This window comes from Podarcis pityusensis, assembly GCF_964106645.2.
Source record: "Podarcis pityusensis genome assembly, chromosome: 16".
NCBI lineage: Eukaryota > Metazoa > Chordata > Lepidosauria > Squamata > Lacertidae > Podarcis > Podarcis pityusensis.
The window spans coordinates 7,210,386-7,238,139 of NC_138041.1; the positions used below are offsets into that span (position 1 = coordinate 7,210,386).

The window sequence follows — 27,754 nt, forward strand, 5'->3', positions numbered from 1 at the left end:
ATATAAAACCTCACATTCCCATTATATGTGCATATAAGTTCCTATAGTCTTACAGTCCTACCAGCAAAGTGGAGAAATATTTGTATTGATTTTGGAAAGGCACACTGGAAGCAAATACCACCTAAGTATGATTTTTAAAGTGGATTTTGAGAAGATACAGTTTTTAAAGAATCATTTACCAAAATCTGATCCCATTTATCCAACTTACATTCTTCAATTTGATATTTAAGGTCACCCTCCCAGGCTATCCTAAGACTTGGTGGAGAGCCAATTGCCTGGCTTATTAGTAATTTGTAAATACTGGATATCAAGCCTTTAGAAATCAGAGATATAGGAACAATTAAGGATTCAAGAGTAGTTAGAGAATGCCAACAATCCCCCTTATGGGCTAAAGATTTAGTAAATGCAGTTATTTGAAGTGTCTCCCAAGAGTAGTGCATGCTCTGGTTATCTTCCGCTTGGACTACTGCAATGCGCTCTACATGGGGCTAGCTTTGAAGGTGACCTGGAAACTGCAATTAATTCAGAATGCAGCAGCTAGACTGGTGAATGGAAGCAGCCGCCGAGAACACATAACACCGGTCCTAAAAGACCTACATTGGCTCCCAGTATGTTTCCAATGACAATTCAAAGTGTAGGTGCTGACCTTTAAAGCCCTAAATGGCCTCTGTCCAGTATACCTGAAGGAGCATCTCCACCCTCATTGTTAAGTCCGGACACTTAGGTCCAGCTCTGGCGGTTCTCTCCCTGTGAGAAGCAAAATTACAGGGAACCAGGCAGAGGGCCTTCTCGGTGGTGGTGCCCACCCTGTGGAACGCCTTCCCATCAGATGTCAAGGAAATAAATAACTATCAGACTTTTAGAAGACATCTGAAGGCACCCACGATTTCCGGTGTCTGTGTCTGCACAGACACAATTTCTGGCATTTACACAGATGCCATTTCCGGCACCGCAGAAGCAAGTACCAGCACCGCACCGCACCGCACCGCAACACACTGCTTTAGCGTAGCGTGCAGGGACTCGCCGAGTGGCCATTTTGGTTTGGGGGACTCGCCGAGTGGCCGTTTTGGTTTGGGGGCAGCTTGTGGGCTGGCCAAATGACCCCTGTGGGCTGCTTGTGGCCCATAGGCCTTAGGTTGCTGACCCCTGCGAACACCACCACAAATGAATTAGCAGGAACTGAGAGAACTTCCAAAATGCTGCGTCCATCTCAAGCCTAGCATAACTGCACATGACTAAAACATCCTTCCGCCTCCAAGAGCTATTGGCAGTGGTGTCGATGCCGTTCAGGAGGCCCCGAGAAAGTACAAACAGTACAGTAAAGTGCAGCAGGTAGCTGCCCATTTTGGCAGCCGCCAGACATTTCTCTATGTAAGGATTGTAGCCATCATTGGCTCATTATTTTTAAATTAAGCCTCCAAAGCACTCATCTTGGGGCGGGTGTGTGTGTGAAAATCATTTCACACAGCAATTAACAAGAACAAAGTCTTTCCGAATGAGGCGGCATAACATCAGATGAAAGGCATCACTTTGGCATGTGGTTGAGGGAACTCCCACACGGCTAATGGTCAAAAACAGGGTTGTAAATATCCAGGGATAATATAACAATTAGCTCTTTAGGGCTGCCTCAGGGCTCTGACCTTGTGAATGGAAGACTATAAAAGGATGTCATACACAGCTCTGTTCCAACAGCGTCTGTCGGCAGCCTTTGTCTCCATCTTCGCATAGTCGGCTTCTTCGGCTGCTGGTGGTATGAACCGTTTTTTACTGAATCTCTTGGGGGAAGAATGTCTCTCTTTGGAATGTGTTGTCGTGCTTTTGCTTTCAAATGTTAATAGTTGGGACTTGTGTTTAAGTTGGGATTGTTGGGCTGCTTGAGACTGTTAGCATCTTGAGTTTCTGTGGGTAATTAGCTGAAATAGACATTTTCACAAGGGACGCAGGTGGCACTGTGGTCTAAACCACAGAGCCTAGGGCTTGCCGATCAGAAAGTTGGGGGTTCGAATCCCCGTGACGGGGTGAGCTCTCGTTGCTCGGTCCCTGCTCCTGCCAACCTTGCAGTTTGAAAGCATGTCAAAGTGCAAGTACAGTGGTACCTCGGGTTAAGTACTTAATTCGTTCTGGAGGTCCATTATTAACCTGAAACTGTTCTTAACCTGAGGTACCACTTTAGCTAATGGGGTCTCCTGCTGCCGCTGCTGCGCAATTTCTGTTCACATCCTGAAGCAAAGTTCTTGACCTGAGGTACTATTTCTGGGTTAGCGGAGTCTGTATCCTGAAGCGTCTGTAACCTGAAGCATCTGTAACCCAAGGTACCATTGTAGATAAATAGGTACCGCTCCGGCAGGAAGGTAAATGGCGTTTCTGTGCGCTGCTTCGCCAGAAGTGGCTTAGTCATGCTGGCCACATGACCCGGAAGCTGTACGCTGGCTCCCTCAGCCAATAAAGCAAGATGAGCGCCGCAACTCCAGAGTCGTCCGTGACTGGACCTAATGGTCAGGGGTCCCTTGTCCCTTTACCTTAGGCATTTCACAGTCAAGATGGAGATGTGTGATTCACAGATTTTGTCCGAAACCAAAGAAATTAGATTTTAAAGTTGATTACAGAGGGCTACCCTTCCCCCCAAAGGTAAATATTTCTTGTTCAAATAATAAGTAGCTCAGTGTTGAACCACAACACCAATGCCAGAAACGATTGAGCTGCAGCGATCTGACAGGTGACACACGTCACCACTAATGCCACTTTTTACTGTGATTGCATGCCTTTATTTTATTGCAAGCAAAAATAAAAATGGGTGGTGAGGAAGGTGCCTGTCACCTGGGGCAAAAAAATAAAAAATGGCCCCAGGAAACCTATCAGGTCAACCCATGTACCTTCATATTCTCACACTTTGTGTTGGCTTTCCTAGATCTATGTCTCAGATAGAAATTGAATGAGACTCTTCAGACATCCCTGCTGGTCTCACTGCAAAGGTCTCTCACTCACCCCTTGCCCACCTGCATGGTTCGCCCCCTCAAAATTGTGCACCTAGGGTCGCTGCCTCATTGTTTCCCCCTCTGTCCAGCTCATGAAAGGTAGTTCACACATCCTTTGTGAAATATACTCGGAGTCGAGAGTGGATTTCATGCTCTTTATTCAGCTCGTAGTGGTGAGGAGGAATGGAAGTTCCCCCAGAATGTCTGCCTTATATACATTATTTACACAATGGGCCCCACGTAATTGGCTAATTCTGGGATTCTCCTGCAGGCCAATCAGATTGCGGATTCCCTTCCACCTGGAGCTGGATTGGGTGGCTCCTGTGGACCAATCAGACTGCTGCATTCTGAATCCTAGTGTTCTAGGACCAATCAGACTGCTGCCTTTTGGATCCTATTCAACTCAGTACATACTCAGTACCTTGTATTCCTGCCTTGTTGTACTACCTGTGGGTGAGGAACGGAGTCCCCATTCTCCCTGTGGGGGCGGGGGCGGGGAGCAGGTGGGAAGATGATGGATGGAGCCCCAATGAGATCCCCACTTCTGTTTCCGCCCTCCCCTTAAATGTTTGCAATGGCCTCTCTTCTCAACGTTGCAGAAGGCAAGTGAAAATGGGGTATCTATACAAAAGTGAAAGTTCTGGCAGCTGTATATTATAATTTAATCTATCCAATTTTAATGCTTTCAAAAGTATTTCCCTACAATGCCTTTAACTGTACAATTAAGATCATAATTTAAAGAGGGCCTTTATAGACAGCAGCATTTGCCTGCTTAAATTTTAACATACGTAATGTGTTCTACCCCACATTATTTCAGGGTCATGGTCTCCTTTTCAGCGAAGATCAACGTCCCCATACACATAGCCTATTTCTCTCCACATGATGTGTATTCTATAAACTTTATGCTCGACTTGCTCAACCCTGTCATAACAATGCGTAAGTCCTCATGGTGCCCTCAGTCCCAACAGCAATGCTAGACAGTGAGGTGTTCAAATAAAGGTTCAGGTTCACTGTAATAAGAAAGGTTCAAAGTCAAACCATAAGGTCAGGTTCCCACCTCTACAGAAGAGCCAAGGTTGGGATCCTAGGATCAGTCCCAAAATCACAGGCCAGTGGAGGTCCCAAAGCAGACTTCTCTCAAACACACCTTCTCTCAAATCCAAGGAGTCCCATGATCTGGTCAACCAGTCAACTGGGCTGTGTTCTCGCACCTACCTCTGAAAGTGTTCCCAATGCCTGAGAGCCCACCGTGTTCATGCAGATGGGGTGTGCTGGTCCCATGGGTTACCCGAAAGGCGAGGTCCAAGTCCGGTCTGTGGTCAAAGGTGCAATGTGGAGGCAGTCCGTAGCAGCTGAAGCTGGGTGCAGGGCAGGGAGTCGGGTGAAGTCAGGAACAGGCATGCAAGCCAGGGCGGGTCTGGAGCTCAGGCAGGAAAGCAGGACAGGGTTCAGGCAGGAACTAGCAACCAACACTGTTGCTCCCTCAACTTGGGACTGGGGCTGGCCAGCTTTTATCTGCCCCGAGGCATAGGGCGGCCCCAATCCTCAGGTGACTCACCTCTCCTGGCCTGGAGGCGAGCACTCCTTCTGCGAGAACTTAGTTCCCTCCACCTCTCTGCCCTGAGCCTCTGCAGCTCAGGAGAGGCTGGAGGGTTACTGGACCCAGAGGCAACCTCAGCTTCCTCTGACGGGGCTGAGAGTGGAGCATTTGCCAGCAATGGGTCCTCCATCACCTCAGGAGCCAGAGCAGACTCAGCTGGTGCCTGCACCTGAGGACCCAGCACAGGTAAGGACCCTTTGGGCTCATGCCCCAGCCCCGGCTCAGCTGGTTCTGGAGGCGGGGAACCCTGTGCAGGCTGGGATCCCTCAGGTTCAGCATCCAAGTCCGAATCCCAGGCCATCACCTGGGGCCACCTTTGGTTCTGATGATGTGTCGACTTTCCCTGGTTCCCGTGAACTGGTGGCTGCCCTTTCAGCATCTTCTGAAGTCCCTTGAGTGCCTCCCGCCCCCAACCTCCCCTTCCCCATCTTCAATTTGTCCCAGTGTATACCAATCATAGCTACATCCCTCGCTGGGATCCCCTTCCCCTTCCCTGGTGCCCTGCCAGTTCATGACTCCCAGTATGTTTCTGAGCACAACTCAAAGTGTTGGTGCTGACCTTTAAAGCCCTAAATGGCCTCGGTCCTTTATACCTGAAGGAGCAGCTCCACCCCCATCATCCAGCCCGGACACTGAGGTCCAGCTCCGAGGGCCTTCTGGCGGTTCCCTCGCTGCGAGAAGCCAAGTTACAGGGAGCCAGGCAGAGGGCCTTCTTGGTAGTGGCACCAGCCCTGTGGAACGCCCTCCCAGCAAATGTCAAGGCAATAAACAACTATTTTACTTTTAAAAGACAACTGAAGGCGGCCCTGTTTTGGGAAGTTTTTAATGTCTGACTCTGTATTGTTTTTAATATTCGGTTGGAAGCCGTGCAGAGTGGCTGGGGAAACTAAGCCAGATGGGCAGGGTATTATTATTATTATTATTATTATTATTATTATTATTATTATTATGACATGTGGCAGTACAGTACTCCACAACAGCACCCCCAACCAGGTATCTGGAGGGCTCCCTGGTTCCACCCTTCTTGGTCCATTGCCTGAAATGTTGTGCTGACAGCTTTCTTACTGAGAGAAGGATGAGCTTGTCCCTTTTTTTTGAATGGGAACATGATCCCCAGAGGAAGGGGTGTGTGGTATGTGAAGTGCATATATTGGAGTAACGGCTGATGAGTGTATGGGCCCAGGTGTCAGAAATGCAGAGACTAGACTCCCCTTCCAGACAAGTCCAATTTGATTGGATCAAGGATCTCTCAACATCTCTGCCACTCCGCCTTCACCTCACTGCCCCATGTTCCTTTCTGTTTTGATGCTCTCTCTCTTAGATTTGTACCTTTTTGCTTCCCTGATTTTGCCTTTTTGCTTCTATTATTCAGGCGACCCTGAATAATAGAAGCTTGCCACCCATTGATGGATCTCTGGACATTCTTCAGGCCTGAAACAGTTATGATGCTGCCCGTTTCCCAAGAAGCTCTGTTTTTCCCTGTGTACCTTTAACCAGTCATTAATCTTTTGCTCATTTACACCGCAGTGTATTCTTTCCCTTTCTGAAGTTGCTTAATGTATGGGTTCTTTCATGCCACTGTCCCCCACCCCACCCCACCCCAGCCAATAAATCTAACTTATCAGCTTCACAGTTAAAGTGATATGGTTCTACAGAGTTTTCATTTCATATTCTCACTTGCAGCTTTCAGGCTGAGTCACAACAACAACAGCAGCAGCAGCAGCAGCAACAACAACAACAACAACAGCAAAGTTTGTTCTGGGTATAAGCTTTTGTGTGCATGCACACTTCTTCAGATACACAGAAACACAAGTCACCAGACCCTGATATATAGTGGGAGAAAAACCCCACCCCACCCTCCCACTATATATAAGGGTCTGGTGCACACGAAAGCTTATACCCAGAAAGCGTATCCTCCTTAAAAGAGGGCATGTGTTGCGGTGAGACCTGGAGGCTGACCTTCTTGTTGTGGGTGGGTATATTGGATATCCACAACACCCAATTGGTAGGTCCCTCGTTACTGGGTTTAGTCTGGCCAATGGTGTGCTGTCTCAAAGGATCGAGGGACCTATATATACCTATGCACGTGACCCAGAGCTTCCACTTTTGGCTCATGCATCGGAACACCCACCCACCTCTCCCTATATTTAGGGCATTTTGCGATTGACCTTGCTATGCCATCGTGTGGTATCCGTCGTTGGGACAGGGGCACGGCAGGAATTTCCCCCACTTGGCTGATTGGCTGTTGCCCTTTGGGTTTTGCCTGCCACGTAGCAAATCGTCACAACCTGTAAGGTTGCGGATAGGCACTGGCTCATGTGATAGGGATGGGAGAACGGTCTCGCCCCCCCCCCCTTTGTGAAGGGTATTCTGTTAAAGGAATCCAGGGACTCAACTTGGTTTGGTCAACCCCTGTGAGGGGTTTGTCTGAAAGGAGATTGATTTATTGCTCAGATAAATCCTGGCGTCCAGCCCGCTTCGGCTGCGTAGCTCTTGCCAGGCCTCTGCATTCCAAACTCCACATTCCGATGCTCTGAGCAAAAGCAGAGATCAGCAGCGGTAAGAGAAAGCTTCAAAACTCCAGTGCATTCTTCAGTGTGCTTAAATAAAGTCCACTCAGGATATTAGCAGCTAGAAGCAGTTTTTTATTTACAGCAGACTATCCATTATCTATCACAGCGAACAGGACTTCCGGGGTGGCGCCATCAGCAATGGCGGACTCCCTCTGATCTGGAGGGACTAGCTCCACGCGAAACGGGTCTTTTTCGCTACGGCGAAGCAGGGACCCTTTCAAAAATCACAGGCGGATGAAGCCTGTGACCATGGGACTCGGCAGGCACCCTTAGCGCCCCCCCAACCCGCAAAGGAACCCACTAATGGGCTCCGAAGCGAAGAGGGGCAAGTGGCGCGGTGCTGAGAGTCAACTGCTTCTTCCGTGGAGCGAAGCCACATAGCCGTTGTCGGAGAGCACTGCCTTTTTCCTGGGACAATTTGGCTTCTAAAAAAATCACCTGTGAGTACTTAAATTTTGGACAATTGAATTTTAAATAAGGACTTGCGAGCAGAAAGGAATTGGACTTAAAAATTTACTTCAATTTGGCACTGAAACGGGAAGGTCTAAATAGGAAGTCAGCCTTCCGTTTCTTTGTAGACAGATTAAAGCAAAGACAAGGTAAACTAGAGCTCAGAAAATCGCCTCTAAAAGATTAACTTCCATCATTTAAAATCGTTGAACCCCCTTCGGAAGCAGGAGAAGAAGGGGGATCTTTTTTGGACTGTTTAAACCTGCAGAAGTGAGTTTAAAGTAAAGTAACTTTCCACCGTCTTGATCCTGGAGCGGGGTGTCAGGACTGATGTCTTTTTGAAGCTCATTGACCAGAGACAAACGTTTTTGACAGTTAGCTAAAAGAAGAGAAACATAGTGATTCCATTGTTCCCCTTCGCTTTTTAAAGGAACAAATATTGACAAGATATCTGAAAAAGGAAACTTTGTTGCTAGATTTGTCCTTAAAAGAAAGAACTAATAGAAGTTTTCCCCCTAGAGGGAGACTGTGAAACTGTAACCAATTCCAGGGAGCTTGCAGCTGTTACAGATTACAATTGTGGGAATAGACTTTTGACCTTGAAGGACAATGTATTCAGAAGCTCTGTTGTGTGCTCTCTGTAAAACAAATGCCCTACTGGAACAATTAAATGAGAAGACGGATTTGATGACTGATGCAATCAGAATTTTTGAACAGGCAGTGGGAAACTATATGGAGCCCACCCAGGAATTAAACCAGGAGTGTGCCCTGACAGAACAGATGAGAGAAGAGGATGTTGCTGAATCTTGGGCGCCAGAGATGGAGGGAGCTGTGACCCTGCAGGAACATGAGCTTTTGGATTTGACAAATGAACTTGGAAAAAGCCAGATTTGGAAAGATAAAGTTTGGTTTGGTTTGGAAATGGGGGGTTGGATAGACCCCCCTATGCAGGGATGTTTGGACTTTTCAAGTCTGGCAATGGGCCGTGAGATGTTTGGGGTTGTGGGGGCTCTTAATTTTGGAGGGATTCTGAAACATGTTTTTAAATACCACATGGAGTTTAGTCTGGACTATGGAAAAGGGGCTGATTTGTTGAAAAGGGTCAAAAACATTGCCAAGCTGGAGTTCCCACGAGTGAAAGGAGAATATGAAGAAGAGCCGCGGAAGGGACATGGAAGGGACTTAAGGGCCTCGGATATAAGGTTACCAGGTTAATGCGCTAGATTAATGGGATAAAAGGGACTGACAAAACCCGTGACCAGGAGGAAGGGACGCTGGATGAAGATTGGATTGTTTTTATTTCTTTTTTTGTTACTAGGATTGTTTTATAAAATTGATGAATGTTAGAAAAATGTTGGAACGAAATTACTTGGCTTTAGCAAAAATGTTTAAAGAATTAGGTAAGAATATTATGGTTATGAAAAGTTGGTAAAAATAAGATTTAAGTTTTAAGCTTTAAGGTTCTTTATAAGATAAGATGAAAATAGATTAAGGTAATGTAATGACAGAATATTATGAAATATGGAAAGGATTTGCTGCGACAATTAACAACTAGGATACAAAAAAAGGGAGGAGGAGGAGGTCAAAGAAAGAAGGTAATGAAAGTTGAGGATTCGAGAATGATGGATTTGTTTTTGTGTGTTTGCTGTGTATTTTTGTTTTTTCAATATGTATTGTTTGATGTGGTTTGTTTTTTCTTTGTTTTTTTTCCTTTTTCTTTTTCTGCTTTGTTCTCTTTTGTAATTCCAAAATTTTTTCAATAAATATCATTTTCAAAAAAATAATAATAATAGCTTGTACTATTCAATAAAAGGATGTCATGTTGCATTAAAAAAAAAAATCTATCACAGCGAACAGCATCGTGAAAACACGTCCACTCTCCTCAAAAGCGAAAGTAGAAAGAGAACAAAGGCTGTAGGCTCTCGGATATGACACAGAAGTTCCCCCCTCCCAACAGTAGGCAGGGCGTACACTCTGAGCTGTTTAACCCTGTAAGCTCAGGTTCTCCTCACAGTTTGTGCCCATGCCTGAGTCCAGGGGAGCATCTGGGGAGTGAACAGAGTCTGTCCCTGGGCTTTTCCACCTAGCTGATGTGTTCACCCTTGGCTGACCGATGATAGAGCTCTGGGTCAGTGCTACCTGCAAGGGTGCAGGGAGCTAGTCAAACCAGAGCCTATGCAACCATTCATTTTCTGTAATCAATAACGTTGTGACCTAAATTCTGCCAAAAACCAACCTAAAATTTGAGGCAAATGTGTTTTTATTTCGGGGGGAGGTCTCTGGGTCTGAACACACAACAAACTTAGTTGGTCTCTAAGGTGCTACTGGACAATTTTTTATTTATTTCATTTATTTTGACTGCGTCAGACCAACATGGCTACCTACCTGAATCAACAACAACAGTTTTATTATTGACATGGCACCCATCAAGAGATGCTACGAGTCCTGTATAATACGGGATAGTCCTTTATTTCAATGTAAAATGAGATGTCCTGTATTGAGGGCCTTCTCAGTAGTGGCACCTGCCCTGTGGAACGCCCTCCCATCAGATGTCAAAGAGAAAAACAACTACCAGATTTTTAGAAGACATCTGAAAGCAGCCCTGTTTAGGGAAGCTTTTAATGTTTAATAGGTTATTGTATTTTAATATTCCGTTGGAAGCCACCCAGAGTGGCTGGAGAAACCCAGCCAGATGGGCGGGGTATAAATAATAAATTTCTGGGTTAAACCCAGTGCTTTTTTTCTTTTAAAAAAAATATGTTTAGGGGTACTCTCATTTTCCTACTCATATTGAAATACTGCCCCTCAATGAGGCCAAACTTAGATTCACAAAATGTTTAGGGGTATGCGTACCCCTTCATCCCCCCCAGAAAAAAGCATTCGTTAAACCTGAAGAATAAGAGAAGAGTTTGGATTTGATATCCCACTTTATCACTACCAGAAGGAGTCTCAAAGCAGCTAACATTCTCCTTTCCCTTCCTCCCCCACAACAAACACTCTGTGAGGTGAGTGGGGCTGAGAGACTTCACCACACTAGCTGAAAAGCACTGAAGTCCCAGGGCAGCCTCTGGGTTTGGGGGCTAGAAGATGGAGGGATCCAGCTCAGCTGCTCCTCACCTGATCTGATAACAGCAACTAGCTATGGATAAATATTCAAGAGCCATGTTCCTCCATGCTCACAGAGCCAGCATGGTATAGTGGTTAAAAGCGGTGGACTTGTAATCTGGTGAACCGGGTTCACTTCCCCGCTCCTCCACATGCAGCTTTGGCTAGTCACACTTCTCTGAAGTCTCTCAGCCCCACTCACCTCACAGTGTTTGTTGTGGGGGAGGAAGGGAAAGGAGATTGTTAGCTGCTTTGAGACTCCTTAAGGGGAGTGAAAGGCGGGATATCAAGTCCAAACCCAAACACAAATGACATAAAGTCAGACCAAACAGGTCTTCCATTTTTTTCTTCAGCCTCTAAAGACTCTCAGCCTATTAATAAGTTTTGTGTGCCAACAAGAACACTCCATTAGTGCTTCCTGCTGCTCATTTCCCCATTGACTTATTGCTTGCTTCCTTGATCACTTTCCTTCCCCTCATGTGTTTTCATTCCTCCACCCCTCCTCTGGCCACTTTCCCTCACCCTTGCCTGCTCTTGCGCTTGCTCTGGAAGTCCCTGCTCTCTGGATGGAGAGACAAACATGACTTTCTGCAAAATAGGTGCCTGCATCATTTTCCACCAGCTGCTAGGAAGCTGGATAAATCCAGTCTGAGATAAAGTGCTGTGCAAGTATCACTGGGAACAAGGTGGCAAAACTAATAGTATCAGCCTACAAATATGGCTGATAAAGTGAGTCAGGGCACTGGAATACTTTCCCTACTTTCCCTCGGTATAATAGGGTCTATATTTTGTAATACTTTCAGGTATAACCATTATAGCTATGCTATAAAGGGTTCCAATTACTTCACTAATTTCCATGCATTCACATGCCTGTGGCTTATTTACCTGACAGATGGTGATCCAGCCTCTGTTTAAAATCCTCCAGAAGTCCACTATATAGCTCATACCATCAGAAATGCCTGATGGTCAGAATCTCCTTTCTTCTCATTTGAATCTATTGGTTCTGGTCCAACACTCAGGAGCAGGAGAAAAACAAGCTCGCTCCATCTTCCATGTGATGGAAGGAATTTCTATAGAAGTGACTCATCTCTGAGAGATTTTGAACAGTGGACTGCACTACTTTGCAATGTGGTGGACTGTCCTTCTCCTAGGTGACCCCCAAGGTCCCTTCCATCTCTACACTTCCATGATTCTATGAATGACTATAAGTCTAATAAAAGGAAACTCAATAGAACCACAACCAATGGTGATACAGAAAGGTGGCATTTATTGTAGTGGGAGGACAGATGCATGACATAATGTATAAGAAGAAGAAGAAGAGTTTGGATTTGATATCCTGCTTTATCACTACCCGAAGGAGTCTCAAAGCGGCTAACACTCTCCTTTCCCTTCATCCCCCACAACACTCTGTGAGGTGAGTGGGGCTGAGAGACTTCACCACACTAGCTGAAAAGCACTGAAGAGAAGTGTGACTAGCCCAAGGTCACCCAGCAGCTGCATGTGGAGGAGTGGAGACACGAACCCGGTTCCCCAGATTACGAGTCTACCACTCTTAACCACTACAATTGTGGTCCCTGCCTGTTTGGAGGAGGCAGTGGTAAAACCACTCCTTAAGAAATCTTCCCTGGATTCGGAAAACCTAACTAACTACAGGCCAGTTGCTAATCTTCCTTTCCTGACCAAGGTTCTGGAGCGAGTGGTCGCAGACCAGAACAAGGTGTTTTTGGAAGAAACTGATTTTCTGGATCCATTTCAATCAAGGATTAGGAACAGTTTTGGCACAGAAACTGCTTTGATTGCCTTGTATGATGTCTAGATAAGACTGAGACACTGTTAGTGGGTGGTTCCCTAGACCAGATGGGTGGGAGATCAAGAGATCTGGAGGGTGGCAACTTGAGAAGGGGGGCTTCTCTGTGGTGGCTCCCCGTCTGTGGAATGCTCTCCCCAGGAAAGTTCACCTGGTGCCATCATTATACACCTTTAGGTGCCAGCCAAAAATGTTCCATTTTAATGGAGCCTTTGGTTGATTTGTTTGACATCCCATGCCCTTTTAAAATGTGGGGGTTTGGAGGGGGAGGGGGGTTATTGGGTTGTTGCTTTTATCTTGTTTATATATTTTGTGGTGTTATATTTTGATTTTGTTCTGTGAACCACCTTGAGACCTCTTGGTATAGGGCAATATATAAATTCAATAAATAATAAGAATAAGAATAAAAGCAAACAATGCATTGAAGTGTAAAATAATTAAAAGACTGTTTTAAGGTTGCCTGCTGTGATTCAATAAAAGGGATACAGAGAAAAACAGAGCTTCTTGGGAAACTGGAAGCATCATATTCAGAGATCCGTCAATGAATGACAAGTGTATGTCATTCACACTTTGGTGTCCCACAAATTTTGGTCAAAGTACATTAGGTACAAGGGGAGAAAAAGGTACATATCTGTCATGGGCTCAGGGGCTGAGCCACAGGGGAAGGAGGAGATGGAGAGCGAAGGGGAACAATCTGAGGAGAGCTCAGGAGGGTATGCCAGTGATCAGAGAGATTCCATGAGTCTCTCCAGCGAATCAGAGGATTCCCAGAAGGGGGCCCCCAGAGGCAGGGCAAGGGGGGCCAGTGGGGAGTCTCCAAGCGGCAGCTGGAAATCAGGGGTAGCTTCCCCACCAGAGCGTAGCGGGGGGGGGGAAGAATCCCAAGGATTAAAACAAGAGCCTCCTGCAGGAGGAGAGAGTGAGGCTGGACTGACCACGCCTCCGTCAGAGAGTGGGGGGGCGGAGGGAAGAGCAGGTCCGGCCAGCCTCCCTGAAGGAGAAAGCAGTGAGGGGAGCAGTGTAGCCGTTAGGAGGAAAGTAGGCGGCTGGGCGCGCGCGCCAAGTTCAAATGTGGAGGCGCGCGGGCCAGCAGAAAACCCGGATTGGGAGCCAGGTCCTAAAGCCCGCCGGAAGGGTGGGGAGGAGTCAGAAGAATCCACCTCCAAAGAAAGTAGGAAGGAGGTAACCCCAGAGGACAGGAGGACCCGGAGGAGAAAGGAGCAGAAGGAGGAGAGGAAGAGGTGGAGCAAAGCTCGGGTCTTGAACTGGTGTAGGGGAGGGGAGGAGTCAGACGGAGCTTCGCCGGTCTAAGGACTCAGACGTAGCGCTGCGCGCCACGGATGTCAAACCAACAATGAACCACAATAAAGACCTTTGTTTATAAAGAGCAACTGGCGTTGGTCCTCTGTGAGCTAGGACCTGAGGCAGCGCTGACAATATCCAAGAGAAAAGGGAGGAAAACAGAAAGATGCACTGAGCAGAGAGGTGTAGCCCTGAGTGTCAGAGATGCTAAGAGATGCTTGAGCCAGTCCATTTGGGCTTGTCTAGAAGGGAAGACCCAGCATTTCTGACACCTGAGCCCATACAATCACCAGCCATTCATCCAACACATGCAATTCAGGGACCATTTCCCCCCTTTCCTCTTGGGATCATGTTCAGATTCAAAATAGGAATAAGTTACTCCTTCTCTCAGTAAAGGAGCTGTCACCAGAGTGGTAGAGCTAGCTGTATTTCAGGCGAGATGCAGTGAGCCCTGAATTTATTCACATAAAGTTGATGTCAGCTATTCTACCAAAAGAGCCTCTGTATATTTTAGATCTTGTAATAATTCAAACAGGAACAGGAATGGGACGTAACTGGATGGATGCACAGATGTTCATAGATGACATCTTGAAAGGCAGCTGTTAATCTGAAAAAAAAGGAGAGAAACACTTAGAATCATAGAATTGTAGAATTTGATTATGTTTATAGATGACATTGTGGAAAGGCAGTTGAAAATCTGAAAAGAGAGGGACATCTAGTCCAACCCCCTGCAATGCAGAAAACTCAACTCAAGCATCCATGACAGATGGCCCTTGACAGCCCCATAAATAACAGAGGCAAAGAAAGATTGAGAAAACACATAAAAAGAAAAAGAATTAACAAATTCCCCTCGAAAAGAGCCAGTAAAACAGGACATTAAGATATTACAAACACAGTTTTCAATTACAGCTGTTTGGGGAGTTGGGGCCTCTGTAATCAAATCTTCAGTGAAACCAATGGCTTCACTTTTGCAAAGACAATGATGAGTTTTGGACAAAATCTGTGGCTCACACAAGTCATTGTTTCCAGAAAAACAAGGACTTCTATCTCACCTAATTATCCACAGAAATTCAAGGTGGTAACAATTCTAGGCAGCCCAACAATAATATATTATGTACCATTCCCCATTCCCAACCCAAACTATTAACCTCTGAAGTCAAAAGCACAATAACAAATTCCAAGAAGAGAGGTCCTCTCCCACAAAGTTTAGTTTAAAAGCAGACATACCAACACCAGGAGAAAACATGGGAGACAAGGGAAGCCTCAACCTGCTATTGGAGAAAAAACTTCTATGTGGAGCCCTTTTATACAGTTTCATTCATTTAATTAGCGCTAAAGAGGTAATTGTTATATGCAATCTGGCTTCACTTCCTGGGGGTAATTGCTGTTTGTGACCCTAAGCCCTAGAGGATTCCTATCAAATACATCTCAAGAAGATTCCTTTCAGTTGCCATCATGCCACCTCATTTAATTGCTGTGTGGTGTGGGTTCTACCCCACTTGATTAGTTTTTTGGAGGCTTAATGGGAGGGAGTCAATAAGCGAATGTTGGCCACAGCAGAGTGCCTGGTGGCTGCCAAGATGAGCAGTTGTCCATTGCAGTTTTCTGTACTGTTTGTACTTCTTTGGCACCTCCTGAATGGTGTTTGCACCACTTCCTCTTGGAGGAAGAAGGATGGCTTAGTCAATCCAAACCTCCTTTACTGCAGGGCTGATTAGGAAGAATGGGAGACAAACTATGGGGTCATCCAGGCTCCATGGAGCTCCACTTAGGAGCTCTGAGGTACTGAGTCAGCCCAGAAGTATCAAAATTGCTATGTGTTCCTAGGTGAAATTGCTATATGTGCCTAGGCAAAAATGTCTAGACATTCATATGTCTAGATGTTCATATTAGTATTCATTCCACTTTTCTCTGTGGGGATTTCATGTGCTATATTCATAAAGGTTCTCTTTCATTTGCGGTTGTGCTTGGCTTTGAGATATATGCAGCAGCTCATTTTGGAAGTTCATTCTGTTCCTGTTAATTGGTTTGCTTTGTTGCACCTTTAATAGTTGGTGTTTCTGTGACAAAATAATTTTCTGGTGTTCTTTTTAATTAGCTGGAAGTATTCTCACCTTCATCATTATTGGTTTTGAGCCCCAATGACTGGTGAATCATTTCAAAGGCTGGAGTGTCTAGTGTATGACAGCTCAGCTCTGTTCTGATCCATGTTCCTATAGTGTGAATACATGATCAGTGTCTGCCACTTTAAACAGGATACCCTTAACCATGGAGGGGCAGGCAGAGGCTACAACCTCCCCTCCATCCAAGACTAGGCTTAGCCAATGCCTATCTGCCTTACAGAGTTGTGACAATTGCAAGAACACAAATGGTGGAGTCAATTTGCCAGATGGGAAAAAATCTTGCCCAGCCCCTAAATCTGGCGACCAACAATGTCCATAGCAAGCTTGTACCATCTGAAAAACCCTAATGTGAGGATTTGAGGATGGGAGAACCAGTGCGGCATAAAAGAGGCCAAAAGTCCCAGCAAGCCAGTCATTTGTCCTTGCCATGGGCTTGGGATGAAACGCCACTATTGGTCAGTTGGTCTCGTGCCCAAGGGAACGCTCTCTAAATTCCTACCACCATTGGCCAATTTGGCAGGAGGAAGATGATCCAGTCCAGCATAAGCCGGTTCACAGGGGAGGCCTGGGGCCTGGCCACAAAGCCCGGAAAAAGCAAACAGACATCTTGGAGGAATGAGGAAATGGGGTTTATCCAGCGTCCATCATTTTATGTTGGATGTAAGATGGGAAGATAGAGAAGAAGATTGCAGAAGTCATGCCAGATGATGGACGGCACATGGTCCCTCTCTCTTGCCCCCACCAGTGCGAGTAGGGATAAAGAGATTGACTGGAAGTCTCCTCTTGCCGTGTAGATGAAAGGATGGACCAAAATTCCAGTTTCAGGTTCTCATTTTTCCAACTGCAAGCTCACTCTGCCCTGTTTCCACATTGCATGAAACTAACTGCATTGGTCATTATAATAAATCCATTATAATGGATGTCCTGTATTTCACTTGGAAATGCTCAACCCTGCTGATTCTACAAGAATCAATCAGACATGCTTGCCAGCATTGACTTGCTTTCTGCTGCTCTAGTGAATACCAATAAGAATAACCAATGGATTCCAATTATGTAGTGTTTGCAGACTTTTTCAATGGTGTTACAAATATACGTGATTTACCCCACATAAATGGGGATTTGCCTGTATTTGTTTTTCAATTTGACACCTGACAGGAGGGTGTTCCACAGTGTGGGTGCCACTACCAATCAGGCCCTTTGCCTGGTTCCCTATAATTTCATTTCCTGCTGTGAGGGAACCGCCAGAAAGTCCTCGGAGTTGGACCTCAATTTCTGGGCTGGATGATGGGGGTGGAGTTTTCCTCCACTTGCATTCAAACCATCTCCCAGCTTGTCTCATTGCCCTGTGCTCTAGAGTATACCAGGGAACCAAGCAGGCTTCATAAAGCAGGAGACAGGGCTCAGGAACAAGTGTGTCAATGGCCTGAGCCATTCAGTTGTTACGCAATTTGGCCAGGTCTTTGAAATAAGCACCAGTCAAAGCTTGACTAATGGAAAAGGTGTTTGGGAATTATAATCCAACAACATCTGGAGGGCACTATGATGCTCACCTCTGGTCTACGCAAATTGAGACGCAAGCTGTCCTCCATGGCTTCATGCAGGAGTCATTTCTCAGTCCTACTTGGAGGTGTTGGCCATTGAACCTGAGACCTGTTGTGTGTGATGCACTTATTGTACCCCTGAGCCACAGCCCTTCTCTGTGACAGAAGCATTATAATGTAAGCAACAAAAGAGATTTTGGATTCATGGTTCTGGTGTCTGTGTAGTGCCCATGATAGTCTCTCCAGGTTCGAAATGTGCTCCTGGGCCTAAATAGCTGACAAACTCACAATGGTGAAAGAATACACACGTTGGTAAAACTATCTATGGCTTGTGAAGGCAACATAGGCCTAGCTGGGAAAGGCTTCCCAGTCCTGGTGAAAGTGGAAGGTTTGTTTTGACAAAATTAGCTCCTGACCTGACTATTATGGGGAGGTTTGAGGTGGTTTGTGTGACCAAGGGCTATCCATAGGTGTCAGGAGCCCAGGCTGCCATCTTGATAACACAACACGCAAGTTGTAATTAGCTGGAAGATTTATTGCAAAATAAACAATCAGCCTAGGACACTCTATCGGAGCTTCCGTACCTTACGATCCAGTTGACCCTTCTGAGGAGTTCTTCCTGCTTCTGCAGAACATCCTCAACCTATGACCCTTACGTTTCTGGTTTTGTTTCCTGTCTAATACCTTTCGCATACGTCTACTCCTTGGGCTCATAGGATTAATTGCCTCCTCTTCCATTGAGGAAATACTCCTCCTGCTGCTTTCTGAGCCTACCTGTGCTTCTTGAGCGAGTTGGCTTCTCTCCATCCCACCCTCTGCTAGCGTCTTATCTGCATTCCTTTCAGTGTCAGGGGGAGAGGGAGCAGACAGCCGACTGCTCCCAGCTGTCTGAGAGAAATGCAAGCTTCCCTGCTGCTGGCTGCTTCCTAGCTCATGCTGTGCCTTTCTACTTGGCGCAGATGAGTTCATGACAACAGGTGTCTGAGCTATCCATAGTTGTCTATGGGTTGTATGAACACCTGCTGTTTTTCATTTCTGAATCCAGCCTTAATTATGCCCACATAATCAAGTAGTCAAGGAACATTGTGTCCCTGGACATATGAGCAGCTTTTCCCATCTACTTTTGATTGCATATGGCTACCCTGTAATATTGAAGAAATGATTGCATATGGCTACCCTGTAATATTGAAGAAATCAAAGCAGCACTTTAATTATGGTATGTGAGTTCACCAAAGCAGAGAGAGAGGACTCAAGGTGCTCAAGGGGGTTCATGCTCCAAGCCTTGTTCCCCCATAATAGTCGGCTTTCAGAATGAGTGTATTTGGTGGAGGGAATCACTTCCCCCTCTTAGGCATATCCATTGTGCTTTCTTTTTTCCTGTGACATTTGTATTAAGATTCATTGCAAGCTACCTGGACCCTCTCTCTTTATGGAGACAAGGAATACACACACACAGGCAAAGGGAACATTCTTTCATATGTCATGGACATGTAAAAGGGGAAAAGAGTATTGGGAAGTGATCTATAATGAATTGAAAGAAATGTTTCAAAGGACTTTTGCCCAAAAAAACCAGAGTCCTTTCTGTTGGGGATAATTCAGAATGAAATCCCTAGGTGTCAGAAAAGGTTATTTATGTATGCAACAACTGCAGTCTGTGTTTGGTTAACCCAAAAATGGAAAACGAGCGAGGTCCCAACCAAAGATGCTTGGCAACCTAAGCTGACAAAATACACACAACTTGCAGAATTAAGATATAGAATAAGAGAACAAGAAGAACATAAAGAAGATTGGAAAACGTTTATTGAATATATGGAAAATAATTGTGTACAGTTGAAAATGCTGGCAGCATTAAGATAAATACAACAGTGTAAATAAGTTTTGATGGATGCAAAAGTGGAATACTGATTGGTTTAGTTTTTTTGTAAAAATATGAGGGATTTAAGAAATGTAAAGCAAACCATGGAAAGAGAAGGGAAGTCATTGATATCTTAAGGTTGTAAAACGAGTGTTTGACATTGTAAAACAGGAAATTTAATAAAAATTATATTAAAAAGGAGCACACACACACACACACACGAACATCCTTTTCTGTTAGGCTGGGTACTAGGAGATGCTGGTTCAAATCCTCACTCTGCCATTAAACTCCCCGCATGAACTTGGGACAGTCACTATCTCTCAGCACAATCTACCTTGTAGTGTTGTCGTGATGATTAAATAATAAGAGAGGTGAGGCCATGTATACTCCACCTTTTGCTCATTGGAGGGAAAGAGAGATTGCAGATAAATTCAGGATAACAAAGATCAACTAAATATCAAGTTTTGGGAGACAAGAGATGCCAAGAGGCTGTCTCAACAGGGAAGTTTTAGCCTGCCACAGAAAAAGCAGCCACAGAGAAAGCAGCCTCTCTCATGTCACAACCATCCACACATCAGATATTGATGGGACAAAGAAAAGGAATGTAGATATCAGTCTACTTTCAACCTATGTCACACTCCCTCCTAAGTTCCCTCTGCTCTGGTTCCCAGTTATTCTGTGATTGATTAATTTTAAAAAGTACTCCATTTTTCAAAAAAACCATAACCCCACACACATTACAGTGGTACCTCGGGTTACAGACGCTTCAGGTTACATATGTTTCAGGTTACAGACTCCACTAAGCCAGAAATAGTACCTCAGGTTAAGAACTTTGCTTCAGGATGAGAACAGAAATTGCGTGGCGGCAGCAGCGGGAGGCCCCATTAGCTAAAGTGGTACCTCAGGTTAAGACCAGTTTCAGGTTAAGAATGGACCTCCAGAACGAATTAAGTTCTTAACCCAAGGTACCACTGTACATGCAGAGAAATGCTAACCCTGCCTGGGGGTTTTTCTAGCCATTTCTTTTCCTGGTCAGAGCACTAAAGCTCCTGTCCTACTTGCTAACGTCCCTTTTCCACCATGTTACCTGTTGCATTATGGAACTGTAGCTTTTTGATCTATATGCAGATGTCATTGGACATGTTGCCACCTTTTGTGTGTGTGCATGCTTCTGTTCTTCAGTGATTCCACCATGAAAAACCAGTGTGATGTAGCTGAAAGCCAGTGGTGGCATAGTGGGAGCCCAGATCCCCACTCAGCCATGAAAACAATGGGAAGACTACAATGCAAAACTCCATTTTCCAGCTTAACAGGGTTACAGATTTCTTTTTCTTTTTCTGGAAGCAACTAACATGGATAAGAACGCTAAATCAGATAGCACTTGGTTTCCAGAAGTGGCTTTTACATTTTGTGAAAGAACAAATCAAACAGGGATATCACCTGGGCCGGAAACATTGGGAACGCTGAACAAAGTGCCGTCTGAATGCAGGCAGGTTATGTATCCTTAGAAGTGACCAAGGGAGGGATGGCTGCTGGGAGGGGCACAGACAGAATCAATGTCGTAGTGCATCTGCAGCAGCAAAACTCCATGCCTTCATCTGCCCCAGTTGAAACAAAACATGTCTCTCCCTTATTGGTCTCTACAGCCATGGCAGGTGATGCAACCTTCAAACAGTTTGACTTCTTCCCCAAAGGCAGACTGTGCCATTGTCTCCCAAGACCGATGGATGTTACCTTCCTGAATGCAGCCTTGTATTGCAGCTGAATGGTCTCTCAAAATATGCTTTTTAGATAATATTCAAAATAGAACTGCATTGCTTTGGAATAAATGAACTAAAATCTTACATCCTGTGTTTCTAGCTTCCACGCCAAGCTACTCAAAAACAGTTTAGGGATGCTGGATTAGATGGTGAGGCTGTTCACTGGATTCATCCAGACTTTGAACCTTCACTGAATTGAGCCAATCTGGGAGGATCATGGTTGAGTTGGGAGGACACAGCCCTGGAACACCCTGGGTGAGCCCACCCAGAAAGATCAGGGGCTATAAAGGCGTTGAACATCAGGCAGGAAGACACAGGGAATGCCCTTTGGAAGTAGACCCCCAAGCAGGATTTAATCCTCCCCTGTCCACCTGTAAAGTGGAGGATTCAGTACTGTGGGCTGCTGTTTTGCAAGGGCACTGCTGCTCATAATGCATTGTAGGAGAGCAAGACGGTTTGAGCACATAGCACCCATCCTGGTCCAACTACACTGGCTAACGATGATTTTCCAGGCCCAATTCAAAGTGCGGGTTTTGACCTACAAAGCCTTAAAACGGCTCAGGACTGCAATACCTCAAGGATCACTTCTTCCCATATGAACCTACCCAGACCTTGAGATCATCTTCTGAGGCCCTCCTTCATGTGTCTCCTCCTTGAGAGTTCAGGAGGGTGGCAACACGAGAACGGGGCCTTCTCTGCAGTGGCTCCTCATCTGTGGAATGCTCTCCCCAGGAAAGTTCATTTGGCGCCTTCATTATACGCCTTTAGGCACCAGGTAAAAACGTTCCTTTTTAACCGGGCCTTTGGTCAGGGCCATCTTAAGCATACCCGGTGCCATGGTACAAAGCTCCCTCCAGCGCCGCCCCCCCCTTTCCCAGAGATTTTAGGGAGGACGGTGCTGCCGGCAGGGCTGGAGGAGGCGGACAGCAGCTGGAGGACAGCTCCTCTGGTGGGGAAGAGGCGGAGGCTGGACACGGCACCTCCAGGCTCAGCTGGCCACTTTGTGCCACAGTGGCCACAGCAGGCAGAGGCTCCGGGCATGGCGCTGCTTTGGCGCAGCATGGCAGAGGCAGGCGAGGGCGGCAAGCTGATGTTGGGAGACGCCGCTTTCAGCCTCTGCCTCTTCCCTGGCGCCCTCCAGAACTTGGCACCCTGGCACCCCACGCCACTAGCCTCTATGGGTAGGACGCCCCTGCCTCTGGTTGATTTGATTGACATCCTATGCCCTTTTCAAATGTGGCTCTTTGGGGGGGAGTATTATTGGGTTATTGTTTTTATCTTTATTTTACATATTGTGATCTTTTTTGTGAACCGCCCTGAGACCTCTGGGTATAGGACGGTACATCAATTAATTAAATAAATGAATTAAATGAATGCAGTATTGAGCTGGATGGACCAATGGCTGGCTTTGCTTAAGGAAGGTCCCTTTGAGGCCGATGTCCCCTGAATTCAATTTGGAGGGCTTTGTTTAAAGCAAACATATGTAGGGATTATAAGGGAAGTATAAAAGGGCATCTTTAAAACAGATAAACCCATACCAGCATGGGAAGATGGGGTTTACACAAATCTCTAGAATTCAGTAGACAGGGGCCTTGTAGCCTAGACACACCTACATTCTTTATGGAGGGGAGTTGGCAGCAATTTAATAAGTGTCCTAAATCATAAAAAGGTGTCAACAACAGGATAATGAAAGGGGAATGGAATTGGATAAAACACCTGCTAATGAATACAGGGTGGTTCAGGATGAAGTCTACTTTCAATAATTAGTCAGGGCCTTTGAGGGTAGGACACCTGAAGGCAGTTTTTGTCTACAAGGGAGGGTCTTGCGGTCCTAGAATCGTATAAAAGGACTTGCTGCCCACGATTCTAACAACAGCTCCCCTCACCTTCACCTGAGTACTTCTCTTCAGACCTTGGTAAGTGAGAGAACTCCATGCCTTTTGCTGCCTCTTCCTTTCCAAACTTCACTCTGTCTCCTTCTTTGAACCTTGACCTGCTTCTCTTTGCTCATCTTCTTTGTCACTTTGGAAGGTTATGTGGGAATGTTGAGGGTGGCAGGAGAGGATATATTGTTTATTAATATCCTTCCTAACTTGCGTTAGCAAGTTTCTTTACTTTCCCCTTTAAACAGCAGAAAACGTGTTGCAAACTCACGTGAGTTTCTTAAGACAATACGCAATTCAATCTGGCTTGTCCAGATTGAAATGTGCTCTAATATTTTCCTGGTAAAAGTCCTTGAATCCTTCCTAAAAGAATAAAGATACCACAGTCTTATTCATAAGCAATAAAAAGGAAGTTTACTCACGACCAGGCAGAGGACAGTGTGATCCCTGAAGGCAGGCTTAAGGCTTAAAATTCCAAACTTATTCTAACAGTGTTATCCCATAAGGGACCTGGGGGATTGCTTGGCTGGCAGCCAGCCGTTCATTCCAGGAAGTTCGCAGGACAAAAAGAAGGTGGAAAAGAGAGAGAGTGGCAGCATGCCTTGTCCTTTTACCAGGTCTGGAAAGGCCACGTCCACCCACTAGTCACATGCAAGGAAGGATGCTCCAGACCAGGAGGAACAGGAAGTTTCGACTGGCTGGACTAAACATTCCCTTGCATGTCCACTCTAGCAAAACAAGGAATGCTGTGCTTGACTGCTTCCAGTCGATTGCATCCCACAGGTTAGAGATGTAGAAAGGCTCATTTCATACGGAGTCAGAGCAATGGTCCGTCTCTCTACAGCTGGGATGGGGAATATCTATTGTCCTCACAGAGTTAAAGGACTACAACTCCCATCATTCCTGGCCATTGGCTGTACCAACCGGAGTCCAACAGCATTTGAAGGGCCACAGAAGCCCCCACCCAATTCCTAGTCTACACTGTCTGGTGGTGCCTCTCCTGGGTTTCAGGGAAGGTCCTTCTCCTGCCTTACCTTGAGATGCCAGGTATTGAACCTGAAGAAGAAGAAGAAGAAGAAGAAGAAGAAGAGGAGGAGGAGGAGGAGGAGGAGGAGGAGGAGAAGGAGGAGGAGGAGGAGTTTGGATTTGATATTCCGCTTTATCACTACCCTAAGGAGTCTCAAAGTGGCTAACATTCCCTTCCTCCCCCACAACAAACACTCTGTGAGGTGAGTGGGGCTAAGAGACTTCAAAGAAGTATGACTAGCCCAAGGTCACCCAGCAGCTGCATGTGGAGGAGTGGAGACGCGAACCCGGTTCACCAGATTACAAGTATACCGCTCTTAATCACTACACCACCTGGGCTGTTTTGAATGCCATGCATGTTCTCTATTATTGTGCTACAGCCTTTCCTCTATCAGGAGAAACAAGCTATACCTCCAGGTAGAGCCTGCTCTGGAAGGGATGGGCCTCCCAGTCTCAGAAATGAAGGGTAGCTGCCTAAAGAGAGCCAGTGTGGTGTAGTGGTTAAGAGCGGTAGACTCGTAATCTGGGGAACCGGGTTCGCGTCTCTGCTCCTCCACATGCAGCTGCTGGGGTGACCTTGGGCTAGTCACACTTATTTGAAGTCCCTCAGCCCCACTCACCTCACAGACTGTTTGTTGTGTGGGAGGAAGGGAAAGGAGAATGCTAGCTGCTTTGAGACTCCTTCGGGTAGTGATAAAGCGGGATATCAAATCCAAACTCTTCTCTTCTTCACTTGGGCCAATGATTGGGAAGTGGAGATAAATCTCCTCATTGAACCTGGTGACAAGCAATGGCTTCGGTCATGAATGGCAAAGTATTTTTGCAGGGGTACATATATTCAGAGTCTTAAAAATGAGCTTTTTGCCATTTGCTTCCTCAAAATGTCCTTAACCAACACTTCTACAAAAGGCTCCAAGAACACCTTTCAAATGATCAGTTTCTGCCCGCAGGCTTGCAATCTGAAAAGCACAACAGAAAAGGAAAAGTGGGTGAGGATGGCAGAGGTGATGAAGAGGCAATATACCTGCCATTGCCCCATATCTTAAGGGCTGTCAAGTGCAGGATGGAACATAGCTGCTTTATGTTGCTGCAGAAATGGCGGGGAAGCTGTGACTGTCTCAGTGTTGTTGCACTCCAAATACCATCAAGCCAATAGTATAGCCCATAGCCTGGGGCCAAGGATGGTTGGAGTTGTTGACCAAGGACATCGGGGGGACCACAGGTTCATCATCCCTATTGTAGAGAATAAGAGCTGAACCAAAAAGTTCATAATACAGTGGTACCTCAGGTTACATACGCTTCAGGTTACACACTCCGCTAACCCAGAAATAGTGCTTCAGGTTAATAACTTTGCTTCAGGATAAGAACAGCAGCAGGAGGAGGCCCCATTAGCTAAAGTGGTGCTTCAGGTTAAGAACAGGTTTCAGGTTAAGAATGGACCTCTGGAACGAATTAAGTACTTAACCTGAGGTACCACTGTACAAGGAATGCGATTTCTTTCAAGTGGAAATGAAGGTGAACTTCCCTGTGGCACAAGTGGTTTTACAATGGAACACACCAACACTGAAGGCACTGGCCACTCCTAGGTCAGATATTGCTTAAACTTTTTTTTAATATACTATTAACCTTCTTCAATCAACAGCATATGGTGAACCAAACATAAAATAGTCCCAGCCAAAGAAGGGGCATGTGTATGTGAAGGGAAAGGACAGAAATCTTTGATAGAAATAAAATAACCTCTTATGTTTCTTAGAGTTTTCCGGTCTTCTCCCCTTGTTCAGCCCACAAAAATAAAAATTGCTTTTGTCTGGAAAACCCCCAGAACCCCTGGAAATGTAAAAGAAAAGCTTTAAAAGGTGATAATTTCAGGGTTAGCAGGAGGACACTTTTCAGCCACCAAACGTGCGGGTAAACAAGGATGCTTTTCGATCCTTCCTGGGACATCTCAATGGGGTGGGCATTCCAGAAGTGGGGAGCCACCTGTAAGAAGACCGTCTGATGGGGTCACAACTAAGTGAGACAAGCCCAGTGGTGACACCACCAATTGGCCTCCAAGGCTGTCCTGCGGCACTCTTTGTTGGCTTGATTTATTTTTTTATGATATAGACTTGCAGATTATGTTATAATCTCTCCTCTTCTTCCTCTTCTTCTTCACTGGTGGTGGTAGTGCACATTGTTGTGGTTGTGGTTTTTGTTACGACTTGGATGCATGAATCAGCAATAAATTGTCTTACTCATCATCTTTTCAGATCCAGCACCCAGCAGTCCAAAATGGCCTGCGGCTACACTTCCACCTGTTGCACCCCATCCTGTTATCCAGTTGGCTGTCTGGGCTCGCTGAAACCAAGTTGTGGCTTTGGGGGCTTTGGGGGATTGGGCCAAGGATTGGGGGCCTTAGGAGGCATTCTGGGGGGCTTTGGGGGTTCAGGTGGTGGTGGAGTGTCATCAAGTAGCCTCGCTATAAATCCTGCTGCCAGTGTTGGTTGCATCAATCAGGTACCACCATCGGAATTACGCATCAAGCCACCTCCAATTACTGTAATCATCCCAGGAGCAGTACTCGCTGCCTCGTGTGAGCCACTTCGTGTGGGAGGATACACCGCCTGTGGTGGCACATCATCTGGTGGAGGAGGCCAGGGATACAGCCCCTCTAGACGCTATTCGTGCTATTAAAGAGAGCACTCAGACCGGCAGAATGCCCTCACCGGCAATTGACGAACTCGGCATGGCTTCACGGTGGATGATCTCATGGACACCTAGGTGCCAGAAACGCCAAGTGTCCTCAGTTCAACCCCCAAGTTTACGGGATTTCCAGATGCTTGGCTCATCCATGTTTGTCTTACAAATGTGCAGCTGCTTCCTAAGATGTGTTGTTCTATTCGCTATGCATTTCTTCTTCCTCTGTGCTTTTGCTTTGGGACATATCTCCAGCTCACGGGCAAATCTTTGAATGTATCTAACCAGTATTCCTCCCGAATGCCATAGAAACACGATACAACTCTGATTGTGTATGCATTATCTGTCCCATCAATATCTATGTTTGAATTACCTTACTGCAAAGCCTAGAAGATGTTTCTTCCTTTTTTTCTGGAACGGAAAATATTCTCTGACTTCCTCTTTTGCATTAAACTTAGTTTCAGCATTAAACCTGTTCTCTGAGAGTTTTTTTTTTATGCTTCCTAATATGGAGGGCAAGTCGGCGCTCCTGAGGAGAATGCTGTTGCACAGGAGAATTTAGAAGCAATTTGTGGGTAAAATGTGCGCTGGGTGAGGTGAGAGTTAGGCGGATTTGAATTGATTGACTAACTGAGCCCAAAGGGTACCCCTTTATAGTTCCTCGTCATCGTGGGGGGAAGGTTACAAGTGGCATACAGCAGGGTTCTGCCTTAGGCCCATTGCTGTCCAACACCTTTCTAAATGACTTGGATGAAGGAAATGAGGAATTTGAAGATGACACCAAACTGGGAGGGGTAGCTAATGCCGCAGAAGACAGAATCAGAATTCAAAATGACCTTAACGGATTGGAGAACTGGGCCAAAGCTAACAAAATGAATTTCAATAGGAATAAATGTAAGGTTCTGTACTTAGGCAGGAAGAAGCAGCCACACAAACATAAGATGAGGGGGCACATGGCTTACTAGCAGTACATGTGAAAAGGATCTAGGGGTCTTAGTCGACCACATGCTTAACATAGGTCAACAGTATGATGCAGCAGCAAAAAAAAGGTCATGCTACTCTAGGCTGCCTCAGCAGA

General features: G+C 45.9%; 2 long non-coding RNA genes across 4 annotated transcripts in view; both read left to right on the forward strand.

Annotated features, from left to right (window-relative positions):
• The window catches only part of LOC308465163, a 47,260-nt gene extending 41,061 nt beyond the window's left edge, over nucleotides 1–6,199 (forward strand). For 2 of the 3 annotated variants that reach the window (XR_013980303.1, XR_013980304.1), the window contains 2 exons: nucleotides 3,793–3,911; nucleotides 5,948–6,199. This is a non-coding gene — a long non-coding RNA (uncharacterized lncRNA). Of the gene's footprint in view, nucleotides 1–1,563; nucleotides 1,751–3,792; nucleotides 3,912–5,947 lie in introns of those variants that run through there. The other variant, XR_013980305.1, reaches the window with a different exon arrangement.
• A 16,772-nt stretch (nucleotides 6,200–22,971) lies between these two features.
• On the forward strand, nucleotides 22,972–27,147 carry LOC308465186. Its single transcript, XR_013980330.1, has 2 exons — nucleotides 22,972–23,007; nucleotides 26,250–27,147. It is a non-coding gene; the product is annotated as an uncharacterized lncRNA (long non-coding RNA).
• The last annotated feature ends 607 nt before the right edge of the window (nucleotides 27,148–27,754 follow it).